General features: G+C 45.4%; 1 pseudogene; it reads left to right on the plus strand.

Annotated features, from left to right (window-relative positions):
* The first annotated feature begins 1,798 nt into the window (after positions 1-1,798).
* On the plus strand, positions 1,799-5,432 carry LOC140711165 (uncharacterized; annotated as a pseudogene).
* The last annotated feature ends 8,653 nt before the right edge of the window (positions 5,433-14,085 follow it).

Raw genomic sequence — 14,085 nt, forward strand, 5'->3', positions numbered from 1 at the left:
GCCCACATTGAGCTGTCTTCCAATGACATTGTGGCACAAAGAACACTGCTTTCTATTCCTGGTTTTGCCACCAAAAAAGCTGGAACATTTCCCTGTATTTCCGTTTATCTCTAAAATCACTTGGTTGACCTAGCAGAACTCCAAGGTCCCTTCCATTCACAAATTCCACAAATAACTTCCTACCAACAGAGGCTACACAAATAAACTACACTGACGAAGGGGAAAGGTAACACTAGCAAACAATGAGATACACACAAGGTAAGACGTATAGAGAACTGGGTCAACCACAAACTGGTGGACGATGAGCCGGCGGTGCATAAAAACACATTCCCTAAGGATGGACAAAGAGGCAATGGCGCCGAGGTAGTATTGTTGAAGATTTCCTCTTTTAAATCTTCAAGATAAATGGCCCCATTGTTCATATTCATTCTGATTCCATGTGAATGTGAAAACTTCCTCCAGGGGACACAGACATCTAAAATCTTCCCAAGGTATCCAATTTGTCACTTGATGTTTTTTCTGACAAGAAAAATGAGGGACTGAATATACAAACAGACCATGCCTGATCATATGTATAAAGACAGAACTCAGACCACAACCTATGGCTGCCCACCCAGGAAACCAATCCCCTATCTACAGTCAACAGCCAGGAGGCCAGCCAGGCTAGCACATCAGACAGGAAGCCAGACTGCTCTCTCTCCACAACCCAGAAACTAAACCACAACTCTGTCCCAGGTGACCAGGACTTGACTCAAAACTGACAGCCACCCTAATTTTGGCCCCTGTTTCCAGTTAGGATCATTCAGAGAAAGCCAAATATGCCCCTAACCAATCACATAGGACACCCCACTTCTGCACAGTCGCCTCCAGCCCCCACAACAGCCTCCACTGGGAGCCGTTCTTTCCATCCTGAAGCTTCCCCACTCCTCATCCGCCATTCACTTGCATGTCAGTCTCTGCCACCCACAAGTGACGGTGCCGACTCTCTTGCCACAGCAGCTCTGAGAAAGTCGCCTCTGCCTGTCTCATGTGGGCGGCTTTCCTTCATTTTCCCCAAAAAATAAGTCTTAAATGAGGGGCTTCTCACTATATGGCCAAGCTATACAATTCAGAAGCCCAGCATGGCAGATTCCAAGCCTGGAAAGACCATACACCCCTCAGGTCCTCTTTCCACAAAACACAGCTTCCTTCAGTTCTTCAGTCACTCCCACCAACCAGGGAAGGAACCACGTGTTATGGAAAGATCAAGGGCCTTGAAGTCAAACTTCTGGGTTCATCAAGTACTTCATCTTTCAACTTAAGAAATGACATGGCCTTGGCCAGGCGTGGTGGCTTGCACCTGTAATCCCAGCACTTGCGGAGGCTGAGTTGGGTGGATCACCCAAAGTAGGGAGTTCAAGGCCAGGGTAACTAACATGGAAAAACCCCGTCCCTACTAAAAATACAAAATCAGCCTGGTGTGGTGGCACATGCCTGTCATCCCAGCTACTCGGGAGGCTGAGGCAGGAGAATCACTTGAACCTGGGAAGCAGAGGTTATGGTGAGCCGAGATCGCACCACTGCACTCCAGCCTGGGCAAGAAGAGCAAAACTGTCTCAAAAGCAAAACGAAACAAAACAAATGATGTGACCTTGAACAATTTTCTCAACTTCTCTAAGCCTCTATCTTCAATAACATAATTTTACCTCCAAGATTGCATTAAATGGAATCCCACAGGAAAAACAGCCGACAAATATTAGGGGCCCAACAGCTGTGCGCTGCTACTGCCACCCACTTTACCCCAAGGGAGAAGCGCAAGATGTCCAGAAAAAGCCTGTTCATCCCTCCACCTCAGCATCCTGTGTTCACACAAGGCGCAGTGGCATCCAGACTTACCGGGGTCACCCAAATACAAGCCATGTTTTGGTTTTTCAACTTAGGTACACATGGCTTCTAACGTTCACCATATATGATCCATAATTTAGAAGAGATTTTCCTACACTACCCTGTGGTTCTATTTTAGCAGACTTAGATGTGCCATAATAGCTCACTCTCTTAAGCCCTCTTCAGTATCAAAAACAAAATTTTCATCTGTAACACAGTTATCAGCAGTGAAAGTGGAAAACGTACCTAGGAGTCAAAATGACCCTCTGCCCCGCCCCACCCCGCCCCACCCTACAAAAAGCTGTTCAGGAGTATTTGGGCTGCTTATGAGAACGCTGTCTGTATTCCCAGGGACAGACACATGCCTACCCTGGTTAGAAGCTGCGCAGCTCACCCTCCAGGGTAGAAAACTCCCCACAACCCCTACCCAAGAAGAGAAGCAAATGGGGTGGCCAGGCTCCAGGATGTGGACTGTTTAGTGTGGTTTCTGCAGTCCAGGTCACCGCCATGGGTGAAGCTCTTCCTTCTTTTCCACCCAAGTGGCCAAGGTCCTACGGCTGCTGTGGGGCCTCTTCCCTATGAGTCAGCCCAGGCATTCCCCTTCCCCTTCCTTCTGTTTTTTTGAGACGAAGTCTCGCTCTGTCACCCAAGCTGGAGTGCAGTGGCATAATCTTAGCTCACTGCCACCTCTGCATCCTGGGTTCAAGCAATTCTCTTGCCTCAGCCTCCCAAGTACCTGGGATTACAGGCACCCGCCAACAAGCCCAGCTAATTTTCATATTTTCAGTAGAGACGTAGTTTCAACTTGTTGGCCAGGCTGCTCTCAAACTCCCGACCTCAGGTGATCCACCTGTCTCGGCCTCCCAAAGTGCTGGGATTACAGGCATGAGCCACTGCGTCTGGCCGAGTCAGCCCAGCCATCCTGACTTTTTGTTCTGGCAAAATTACTCTCTTCCACGTCTACCTTCCAAGTAGCTAAATCAGAGATCTGGCCTTGGGTCAGGCTTGAAGAATCCCTGTTTTTGGTCTTCAAGAGGTCCTACCAGGGTCTGCGACAATTCCAAGACTTGTGTTCTTAAAGAGGAAAGAAACCTCACATACACGGCTCTCGCAGAGCTCAGGCGAGCCCGTATCGGAGGCAAGGCTTGGGAGGCGGCCCTAAGGTTTGGGTGTGCCATCTATGATAACAGCTAAGAGATCTGAAGCTAGCTGTCTGGGTTCAAACCTCAATTCCAACAGCACTGGCTGTGTGATGTTAGACGACGTCCTCAGCCTCTCTGTGGTTCAGTTTCCTCACTGTAAAAGGGCCACAATGAGAGCTGCTCTAAAAATTAAGTCAATTGGTGCATATAAGGTATTCAGAATAATGCTTGGCACATGGGGGACTTCAAAAGACACATATTGAACAGAGTAACTTAGCAATTAGTAAATATACTCATGCAGGCCAGGCGCCGTGGCTCATGCCTGTTATTCCAAAACTTTGGGAGGCTGAGGCGAGAGGGTCACTTGAGCTCAGGAGTTTGAGACTAGCATGGGCAACACAGCAATATTCCATCTCTAAAACTGTGTGTAACATACATGTCTATATACACTCAAATGTTCACAGTGTATTTATAGTATACAAAATAGCTGGAATACAGAGTTAACTATTCACAATGGTTACTTCTATAGAAGGGGGATTGCAAATTTCAGCTTTTTACCCCACACATATATTCTTGTATCATCTGAAATATTTAAGCAAATTGTATGTAGAAATTTGCCCCGAAACACATAGCAGAACAATGTAGTTTTCACTCAAAAATCTTCAAATCGTGATGGAATTGTCCTGTGAAAGTAAAGTTATAGAGATGAAAAGCCTCCCTCCAGCCTAAATGCTCGTTCATATGGCCTATAGTACACAAACCAATGCAGACACCCCAATCCTATCCCCACTGTCATAAGAATTTTTCAGTGAACTGCATTCCCCTTTACAAACTAGATGACAGTTAGAGTTACCAGGCAAGAACGTGGATCCAGTTCTGCTTTTTCAAAGGCCAATGTTCCTCCCATAATAGCAATGCATTCTTCAACCGGTCAACTGCCCCCAACACCTGAGCTCTCTGTTGTACACAACTCAACGAGGCCTGGGAGAAAACAGGTGCAAGTTTCACTTAGTAACAAAACATCCCACCTGATTCCTCTGCTGGGCTAGTTCTCAAGTCATCTTTTTCTAAGCTTTCATTCGGCTCTACCACACGTACCTAGGCTGGGTAAAACACTTTACCGGGTTTTTTTTTTCGAGACGGAGTTCACTCGGTGGCCCAGGCTGGAGTGCAGTGACGTCATCTCGGCTCAGAAGCCAGCGCACGGGTCCATGCAGCCCCCTCCGCGGCAGACGCGGGGAGCCGGGGAGCAGTGGGGACAGGCCCCTACCGGCAGGGCGACCGGGACCCCCGCGCGGGCCCACGTGGTATCGCAGCAGACGCGAAGCCCCCGGTGCCACCCGAGGCCGAGACAAAGCCCAGGCGCAAGGACCCCGGATCCCGACCTCGGACCCTGCGGAGCCCAACTCGGAGCCGCCACGCCCGGGGCAGAGACCCCCGCCCGGTCCGGAGACCTCGTTGCCCGTTTTCACCTCAGACCCCCGCCTACGAGTGCTCGCTCCTCGCCGCGGCGCCTGGGCCGACTGGAGCGCAGCTGAGCAGCCGACAGAGCCGCGGCAGCCTCAACAATGGAGTCCCGGGGCGGGGCCGCTGCCGCGGGTTCAGCCCGTGTTCCACGCTCAGGATCCGGCTCGGATCAAGGAGCTGCAGCTGGCGCGAGGCTGCGGCCGGAACACACACCACGCTGGGGCACAGGGCCCCGCCTGCCGCCCGCCGCACCGCCTCCAGCAGAGCCGGGCGTCCAGGGCCCGCCACCCGGCCAATGGGGAGCGATCCGCGCGGAGAGGGCGGGGCCTAGGGGAACAAATGGAGGCTGGGCGGGGCGGTGCTGGGATTGGGCGTACAGGTTTCCGCGGGAGGACCGGACCCAAGAGCTGGCCGGATCCTGGCCTCCTAGAAGACCCAGCTCAACGTCCACCTGCAGTCTGCTCTACAGGACGCGCTCATCTCAAGCCCAGAACTCAGGCTTTTAGGGCAGAGAGCGAGAGACAGGCTTGCTTTACAAAAAGTGAAACTGAGGTCCAAGCAAACATTTGGAAGCACGTATGGTGGGCTTTAGGACTGAAGTAGGGAGGGGCGCGGTGGCTCGCACCTGTAATCCCAGTACTTTGTGGGGCCGAGGCAGATGGATCACTTGAGGCCTCGGGTGGCACCGGGAGCTTCGCGCCTGGCCAACAAGATGAAACCCCATCTCTGCTAAAAATACAAAAACTTAGTCGATCGTGGTGGCGCATACTTGTGGTCCCAGCTACTGGGACCTGTGTAAAACAGGACCTGCACCCTGAAGGCACTCACTCGGGGAGGCTGTTGGGATGGGTGGATGCACCTTTAAGGTCTTCATGGTGGCTGGGGCTGACCCCATCCCCATCGCTCTTCCCACACACACCTGAACACTCATCACTACCACGCTCGCACCCACCACTGAAAGCCTGGCCCCTAATCTGATTTGCCTCACAAGGTCTCCAGATGAACAACGCATGCTTCCCTACCTCTCCCCTGCTAGGGCCCCACCGTGTTCTGGGATGTACTCAGGGATCAGGAGAACAAAACCTCAGGGAGAGAAAGGACATTCCAGGGTGCAGGCCTCTGCATCCCCCTCCATGCCCTCACCCCTGCCTGACACACCCTCACCCCTGTACCTGGCCAGCTCCTACCAACCCTTAAATTCTCACCAAGTTCAGTGGTGGCAGCCACACCCTAAAGTGGCTGATCCCCCAATAACCTATGCCCTTGCATAGTCTTCCTGACCTTGGGTACGAGCAAAACCGGTGACTGGCTTCTAACCCATAGAGCCTGGCAAAAGCAATGGGATGTCACTGTCACAGTGCGTCACCTTCTCACACTTGAGAGAAAGGTTCCGCCTGCAGGCGCTGCCGGAGGGAGATAATGTGCTGAGAAAAGACCTTTGGAGGGGCCCCGTAGGCAAGGAAGCAAAAAGCTGGGCCCTTGCCAACCGGGTCCCAGGAAATGGATTCTGCCCTGGTGGAGCCTCAGATGAGGATGCAGCCCAGCTGCTTAGCGTGAGATCCCAAGCACAGAACCCACTAAAATGTGCTCAACTCCTAGTTTGCCAAAATTGGCTTAAAAGTGTGTGTTGTTTTAAGCTTCTAAGTTTTTAGTTATTGCCTGTGAAAGTGTTAAAATATGAGACAGTAACTTAGGTCCCCTCCCCATCACACACATTCTTCTTTCTGGCATTCATCACAATTATAGTTATTGATTGAAAATCTCCCTCTTGACTGGGTGCAGTGGCTCAGGAGTTCCAGACCAGCCTGGCCAACATGGTGAAACCCCATCTCTACTAAAAATACAAAAATTAGCTAGACGTGGTGGTGCAATCCTGTAATCCCAGCTACTCTGAAGGCTGAGGCAAGAGAATTGCTTGAATCCAGAAGGCAGAGGTTGCAGCGAGCCGAGATGACACCATTGCACTCCAGCCTGAGTGACAAGAACAAAACTCTCTCTCAAAAAAAAAAAAATTGTCTCTTGCCACTAGCATGAAGGTCCCATGGGAAGAAAAATGGAAACTCTTTCTCATAACAGTACCCCAAATGCCCAGCACGGTGTAGTTCTAGGGCAGTGGGTCGATGGTGGACGCTGCTGGTTGGAGGGCCCAGCTGGCCCTCCCAGCTGCCTTCTCCCTGGTCAGGTTCCATTATAGAGAACAGAATAGTTTCTTGCCTTTCTGGAGTCCCTCTTAGTGGGGATTGGCCAAGTGACATTGTCCTGCCCCGGGACACATAAGTGGAAGTTGGCTGAAAGGTTTCTAGCCATGGTGTGCTGGGGCGATTTGAACCAGGACATGAGAGCTGACCATCCATTGTTTGAGAATTCTGCAAGTTGGTTGTTCAACACATTCAATACTTCAAAATATCAAATAATATAAACTCGCAAATTAAAAAATGCATTAGACTAGATGCAGTGGCCCACGTCTAACACATTGGAAGCCTGAGGCAGGAAGATCACTTGAGCCCAGGAGTTCAAGACCAGCTTAGGCAAAAAAGGAAGACCCTGTCTCCACAAAAAATTTTAAAATTAGCTAGGCATGGTGGTGTGTGCATGCAATCCTAGCCACTCACGAGGCTGAGGTGGGAGGATCGCTTGAGTCATCTGTTCAAGGCTCCCATGAGCTATGATAGTGCCACTGCACTCCAGCCTGGGTGACAGAGCCAGACACTATCTCAGAAATAAACATATTTCATATATCAATAAATTTATAATAAATGTATATTTATATATACATTTATGTATTACAATTATATATTTAGACGTAAATATATATTTCTTGTTTTATTTATTCATTTATTTTGAGACGGAGTTTAACCCTTGTCACCCAGGCTGGAGTGCAATGACGCAATCTGGGCTCACCACAACCTCCACCTTCCGGGTTCAAGTGATTTTCCTGCCTCAGTCTCCTGAGTAGCTGGGATTACAGGCACACACCACCATGCCTGGCTAATTTTTGTGTCTTTAGTAGAGATGGGGTTTCTCCATGTTGGTCAGGCTAGTCTCGAACTCCTGACCTCAAGTGATCTGCCCACCTCGGCCTCCGAAATTGCTGGGATTACAGGTGTAAGCCACTGTGCCCAGCCTATATGATATATTTATATATTATAATTATGTATATTAATTTTATATAATTATATATAAATATAAATATAAAAACTTTCCTTGCCTTCTCTTGTGTCTACCTACAGTCAGTCCCATAACTTCAAATACATGTAATAATTTCAAAGTATATTTATATATATATTTTTTTGTTTTTGAGACCGAGTCTCACCCTGTAGCCAGGCTGGAGTGCAATGATGCAGTCTCAGATCACTGCAACCTCTGACTCCCGAGTTCAAGCGATTCTTCTGCCTCAGCTTCCCAAGTAGCTGGGCTTATAGGCTTCCAGCACCACGTCCAACTAATTTTTGTATTTTTAGTAGAGACAGGGTTTTGCCATGTTGGCTAGGTGGTTTTCGAACTCCTGACTTTAATTTATCTCCCACCTCGGCCTCGTAAAGTGCTGGGAATACAGGCACGAACCACCTTGGCCAAAATATTTTTCTGTTTCCAAGCACTTTACATGAGAGGAAAGCGGAGAATAAATCATCTGGCACTCTACTGTAAAAAAAATCTTTGTGCCTCTCTTCTTTTCATCTTTCCTAAGGGGACATATTACCAAAATGTCTTTAGGTTGAGGTCCCCACGTGAAAACTTTACAGGGTGCTGTGTTCTCAGCCACCCTCCTGTCTTTTCCTTGTCCTGGTATTTTAGAACTGTCTGGGGATGACCCAGGATACCCACAGTGGCCATGTCTATTAGAGGGTCTAGTGAGTATTAGCCCCGGGGTCATCTCATCGCCAAGGACAGCCTCAGGTAGGGATAGAGTCTCTCAGGGGAGTAGCTGGATGCTCTTGGCCTTAGAGGAATCTCCTGGTATAGTTTCATCTAAAATGGTGACCCCTTAGGGTTATTAAAATTTTAGGACATTAAAATGAATGGACAATACAACGTAATATGATTAAAGCTAGGCCATTAAAACTGTTCCTCCAGCCGGAGTTTTTATTCCTCGGAGACACATTGACAGTCTGCCAATGGGATGGTGATATTGAGAGGAAAAGGCAGAAATGGTTTCTGCTCTCTAGATTGTCTCAGACTTGTGAAGAGAGAAAAACTGTCCCAAAGGACCAGGAAAACCCACCCCAGAGAGGATGTGCAAGAACCTGAACATGAAAATGCACTGAAGGCACACAGGAGGACAAAGAGCAGTGCCAGTGCCTCCTAGGTAGTCACTGAGTACTTTACTGAAGAGGATGGGTGTCCCGAGGGATAGAATGGCCTGCCGTGACACTTAGAAAGGTCTGTGTTGGAGTCAGCACTGCCCCTCCCTGAATTTGTTACCTTGAAAAGGCTTGTCGGCTGATTTGAGTTTCAGTTTTTCATTGACTGTAAGATACATTTTACCTGTACAGCTTGAAAGATAAACATACTATTTCCAAAGAGGCAAAGTAAAATGATGTATTTTATTTACTAAAAATTCGTATTTATTTCTTCCCCGGAGTGAGTGTAGTAAGTTTTAAAGGTCTGTTCTTTTTAAGGGTAATTTCAAATGGAATTGTAGGACTTAGCTTTGTCAATGCTACCGGTGAAATAAAAGTGTGATAGATAAATTGATGATTTATAAAGATTCACCAAAATGTCAGTTTCCCTCTTGTAGCATGGTGAAGAATTAATGACAGTGGACACATCTGTATCCTCTTCTCTGCATATCTGAGGGTTTTGTTTTTGTTTTGTTTTTTTTTTTTTGGAGACACTGTCTTGCTCTGTAGCCCAACCGGAGTGCAACGGCGCCATCTCTGCTTACTGCAACCTCCGCCTCCCAGGTTCAAGTGATTCTCCTGTGTCAGCCTCCCGATTAACTGGGATTATAGGCACCCACCACCACACCCAGGTAATTTTTGTATTTTTAGTAAACACGGGGTACTAGGCCTGGCACAGTGGCTCAGGCCTGTAATCCCAACACTTTGGGAGGCCAATGTGGGCGGATCATGAGGTCAGGAGGTCCACAGCAGCCTGACCAATATGATGAAACCCTGTCTCTATTAAAAATACAAAAAAATTAGCTGAACCTGGTGGCAGGCACCTGTAATCCCAGCTACTTGGGAGGCTGAGGCAAGAGAATTGCTTGAACCTGGGAGGTGGAGGTTGCAGTGAGCCAAGATGTTGCCACTGCACCCCAGCCCAAGCGACAATGTGAGACTCCGTCTCAAAAAACGAACAAACAAACAAACAACAAAATGACAGGGTTTTGATATGTTGGTCAGGCTGGTCTCAAACTCCTGACCGCAGGTGATCGCCCTCCTCAGCCTCCCAAGTTGCTGGCATTACAGGCGTGAGCCACCATGCCCTGTCCACTCTATTTTCTTTTTATTTCCTAAATTTTAATATGTTTGAGTTTGTCTGTTCCTTTATTACTGTTTTCTTACATAAAAGAAATTCTGCCTAATCCTTCGTAAAAAAAAAAAATCTTCCTGTGACTTCTGAAAGTGTTCTGGTTTTATCTTTCATATTTGAATATATAATAAGTTGATTATGGTTCATGGAATAGAGAAGAATGCGATGCATTTTCCCAAGTAGATGCCAGCCTGGTTTGTCTCTTATTTTAAAATGCATGTGATTTCTTTTTCTAGTCTATAGTGCCTACTCTATCATTCATCAACTTTCCATATGAATGCTGGGTCATTAACACTTTTTTTTCCCTTCATCTGCTTGCTCATCTCTCTGCTAATACTGTGCTGTCCTGAATATTTTCCTTTGAAAATCTTAGAAGTATGTTAGACAAGCCATCACTCTTTTTTGAGATGACTAAAAATCATTAGACATTTGTCATTTTTACTACGTAAGAAAAAGTAGTTTTTCTTGCCTAAAAACAACCTGAGCTGGGAATTTCTGTGATTTCATAGGAATAACATCTGGAAGTCGTGATATAAATGTCATTTTAAAAAACATGTGTCGCATTTCCTCTTATTCTTTACTACCTTGATATTGTGCAATAGAAATTTTTAAAATTGTGGCATTAGTATTACCAAATATCAATTATTGGTTTGATTTACTACTCAGTTAAATTTAATGAGCCTACTCTGTCTTGGTGTAATCACATGGCATGGGCTCAACTCCTCAGTTAACATGTGACTGCACGTGTAAAATATTGTCTACCAGGGAAACTCATTGAACACTTAGTGTTCAGACTGTGTTTTGGTGTCTGGTTCCCTAAGCACCACTGCAGTGACACAAAATAATGGACCTTCAACAGAAAAAGTTTTGGCAAATATATTGCATAAGCCATTTAGATGCAGTGAGTCATTCTTATTACTTGGGTTGGTGGAATCCCTTTCAAAATGTAAATTACTAATACAAACAAAGATGGAACTTTGTGAGCAGACGTTTTTAAGAATAAATAGTCTCAGGACTGATAATATTAACTCCCTTATGCACATCAGGTAGGACTTTATTATGACAGATACTAGAAATGTACAAAGTGAAGTTGAAAGGTAACTCCTAGCAGCACATCTTACTCCCTGGATTCTCTAATAAGATGGGTGTTTCTACTTTGCTGTTGCCTTTTTGAATAGTTCAATTCTAGCATTCGTACTGCTGTGTGGGAGGGAATATGTGTGAACAGAGTAAGAGTTGTGACAATCAAGTCACAGAATAAATGCTTGGAAATTTTAGATTCATGTAAACAGCTTATGGATTGAGTATAGATTCCCAGTGCTGTCAGTCCCACCCATCCTTCTATCCACATGTGTGGGATGTTCTAGGACTCCATGGCTTTTGAGAATGTGGCTGTGAACTGTACCCAGGAGGAATGGGCTTTGCTAGATTCTTCTCAGAAGATTCTCTGCAGAGAAGTGATGCAGGAAACTTGCAGGAACCTGGCTTCTGTAGGTGAGAATGACAACACATTTCACTTAATTACAGAACTATTTCCCTATCATCAGTGCTATTTGTGATTTGGAATGTGGCAAGGGAATGATTTGGTGAAGAAATCAGGCATGGGCACTGTGTACAATGAACATTAAATCTAGTAATGTTTCTATAGTTTGTAATAATTTGTGAGAATTTTGTGGATCTGTATTTTAGGAAACAAATGGAAAGGCCAGAATATTGAAGATCACTTTGAAAAACCTGGGAAAGAGATAAGATAATTTGCACTGAGAAGAGGAAATAAAGTCCTCTGAACGAATCTTAGCTTGTCATGAACTTAAAAACAAGCGATCAAAACAAATAAGAGTCACTTGAAATTTATTTCTTTTTAGAAAAATTTCATCCAAAATGTAATGTACTTCAGCGTAGCAGTCAGTGTTTGGAAAACAGTTTACTTGAAAATAGTACTACAAAATTGTGTACATGAATGTTACTAATTTGGTCATAGCCATGCAGGTGGTAGCTGTGTTTTCAGTAGTAACCCATTTACTTTCAAATAATTCAGTCATGGCAAAAAAAAAAAAAAAAAAAAAAAAAAAAAAAAAAAAAAGCATTTTCCTTGGTATTGGTAGCAGTGTAAGTCAAAGACCTATTAATAAGTAGAAAGTTATTAAACCAAACTATAATAATGTGCTTGTCATTTTTTTTTTTTACAGAAATCCTATGATACAGAGACTGTGTGAAAGCAAAGAAGGTAGTCAGTATGGACAGTTGCCAGCCAAATTCCAAAGCTTGATCTGAATGAGAGCATTTCTCCTGGATTAAAGCAATGTGAATGAAGTATTTGTGGAAAAGTCTTTGTACGTCATTCCCTCCTTAATAGGCACATCCTAGCTCACTCAGGATACAAACCATATGGAGAGAAGCAATATAAATGTGAACAGTGTGGGAAACTCTTCGTTTCTGTTCCAGGTGTTAGAAGACACATGATAATGCACAGTGGAAATCCAGGTATACATGTATGATATGTGGGAAAGCTTTTTATTTTCTCAATTCAGTTGAAAGACATCAGAGAACTCATACAGGAGAAAAACTCTGTAAATGTAAACAATGTGGTAAAGCGTTCACTGTTTCCGGTTGTTGTCTAATACATGAACGAACTCACACTAGAGAGAAACCCTACGAATGTAAGGAATGTGGAAAATCATTCAGATTTTCTTGTTCCTTTAAGACGCATGAAAGGACTCACACGGGAGAAAGACCCTATAAATGTACCAAATGTGATAAAGCCTTCAGCTGTTCCACTTCCCTTGGTTACTATGGAGGCATTCATACTGGAGAGAGACCCTATGAATGTAAACAATGTGGCAAAGCCTTTAGTGGTTTGAGTTCCCTTTGTAACCATGGAAGTACTCATACTGGAGAGAAAGCCTATGATTGTAAACCATGTGACAAAGCCTTCAGTCGCCTCAGTTTCCTTCACCTCCATGAAAGAATTCATACTGAAGAAAAACTCTATGAATGTCAGAGATGCGGTAAAGTCTACATTCGTTCCAGTCACCTTACTCGCCATGAAAGAAGTCATGATATAGAGGCTGGGTGTAGTGACTCAGCCTATAATCCCAGCACTTTGGGAGGCCAAGGAGTGTGTATTGTTTGAGCCCAGGAGTTTATAACCAGTTTGGATTAAAACAATGTGAAACAACCTGGGCATCATGGTGAAACCCTGTCTCTACAAAAAATAAAATAATGCCAGGCGCAGTGGCTCACGCCAGCTACTAGGGAGGCTGAGACAAAAGAATGGGGCGAACCTGGGAGGCAGAGCTTGCAGTGAGCCGAGATAGCAGCAGTGCTCTCCAGCCTGGGCAACAGAGCGAGACTCCGTCTCAAAACAAATAAATAAAAATAATTAGCTGTGCATGGTGGCACATTTCAGTTGTCTTAGTTCTTTTTCAAGGACATAAAAGCCAACGGGGGGTTGGAGGAAAGCCCTGTGCATGCGGATCACGAGGTCAGGAGATCGAGACCATCCTGGCCAACATGATGAAACCTCGTCTCTACTAAAAATACAAAAAGTAGCTGGGTGTGGTAGCATATGGTTGTAATCCCAGCTACTCAGGAGGCTGAGGCAGGAGAATCACTTGAACCCAGTTGGCGGAGGTTTCAGTGAGCCAAGATTGTGCCACTGCACTCCAGCCTGGCGACAGAGTGAGACTCCACCTCAAAATCAATCAATCAATAAATTTATTTATTTCAAAATAAATAAATAAATAAATAAAGTAAGAAAATGTGGTAAAACATTTACTCTTTCCGATTCCCTCATAAACATGAAAAGGCTCACACTGCAGAGAAACCTTAAGAATGTAGGAAGTGTGGTCAAGCCTTCAGATGTTCCTGTTTTTGAAGATTTGGGAGGACTCGGAGTGCAGAAAAGCCTTTTGAATTTAAATTTGTGGTAAGGCCTTCAGTTGTGTTAGTTCCATTTGAAGACATCAGCTCATTCCTGAGAAAAACCCTATGAATGTCCAGAATGTGGGAACGTTTCATTTCTCTCATCTCCACTCAAGGACAAATGAAAATGCACACTGTAGCTGGCTGGACCTTGTAAATAGAAGAACGTACACAGGATTAAAACTCTAATAGTTTAGAAACTGCAAGAATATTT

The sequence above is a fragment of the Chlorocebus sabaeus genome, unplaced genomic scaffold, assembly GCF_047675955.1.
Source record: "Chlorocebus sabaeus isolate Y175 unplaced genomic scaffold, mChlSab1.0.hap1 unalloc_scaffold_240, whole genome shotgun sequence".
Taxonomy (NCBI): domain Eukaryota; kingdom Metazoa; phylum Chordata; class Mammalia; order Primates; family Cercopithecidae; genus Chlorocebus; species Chlorocebus sabaeus.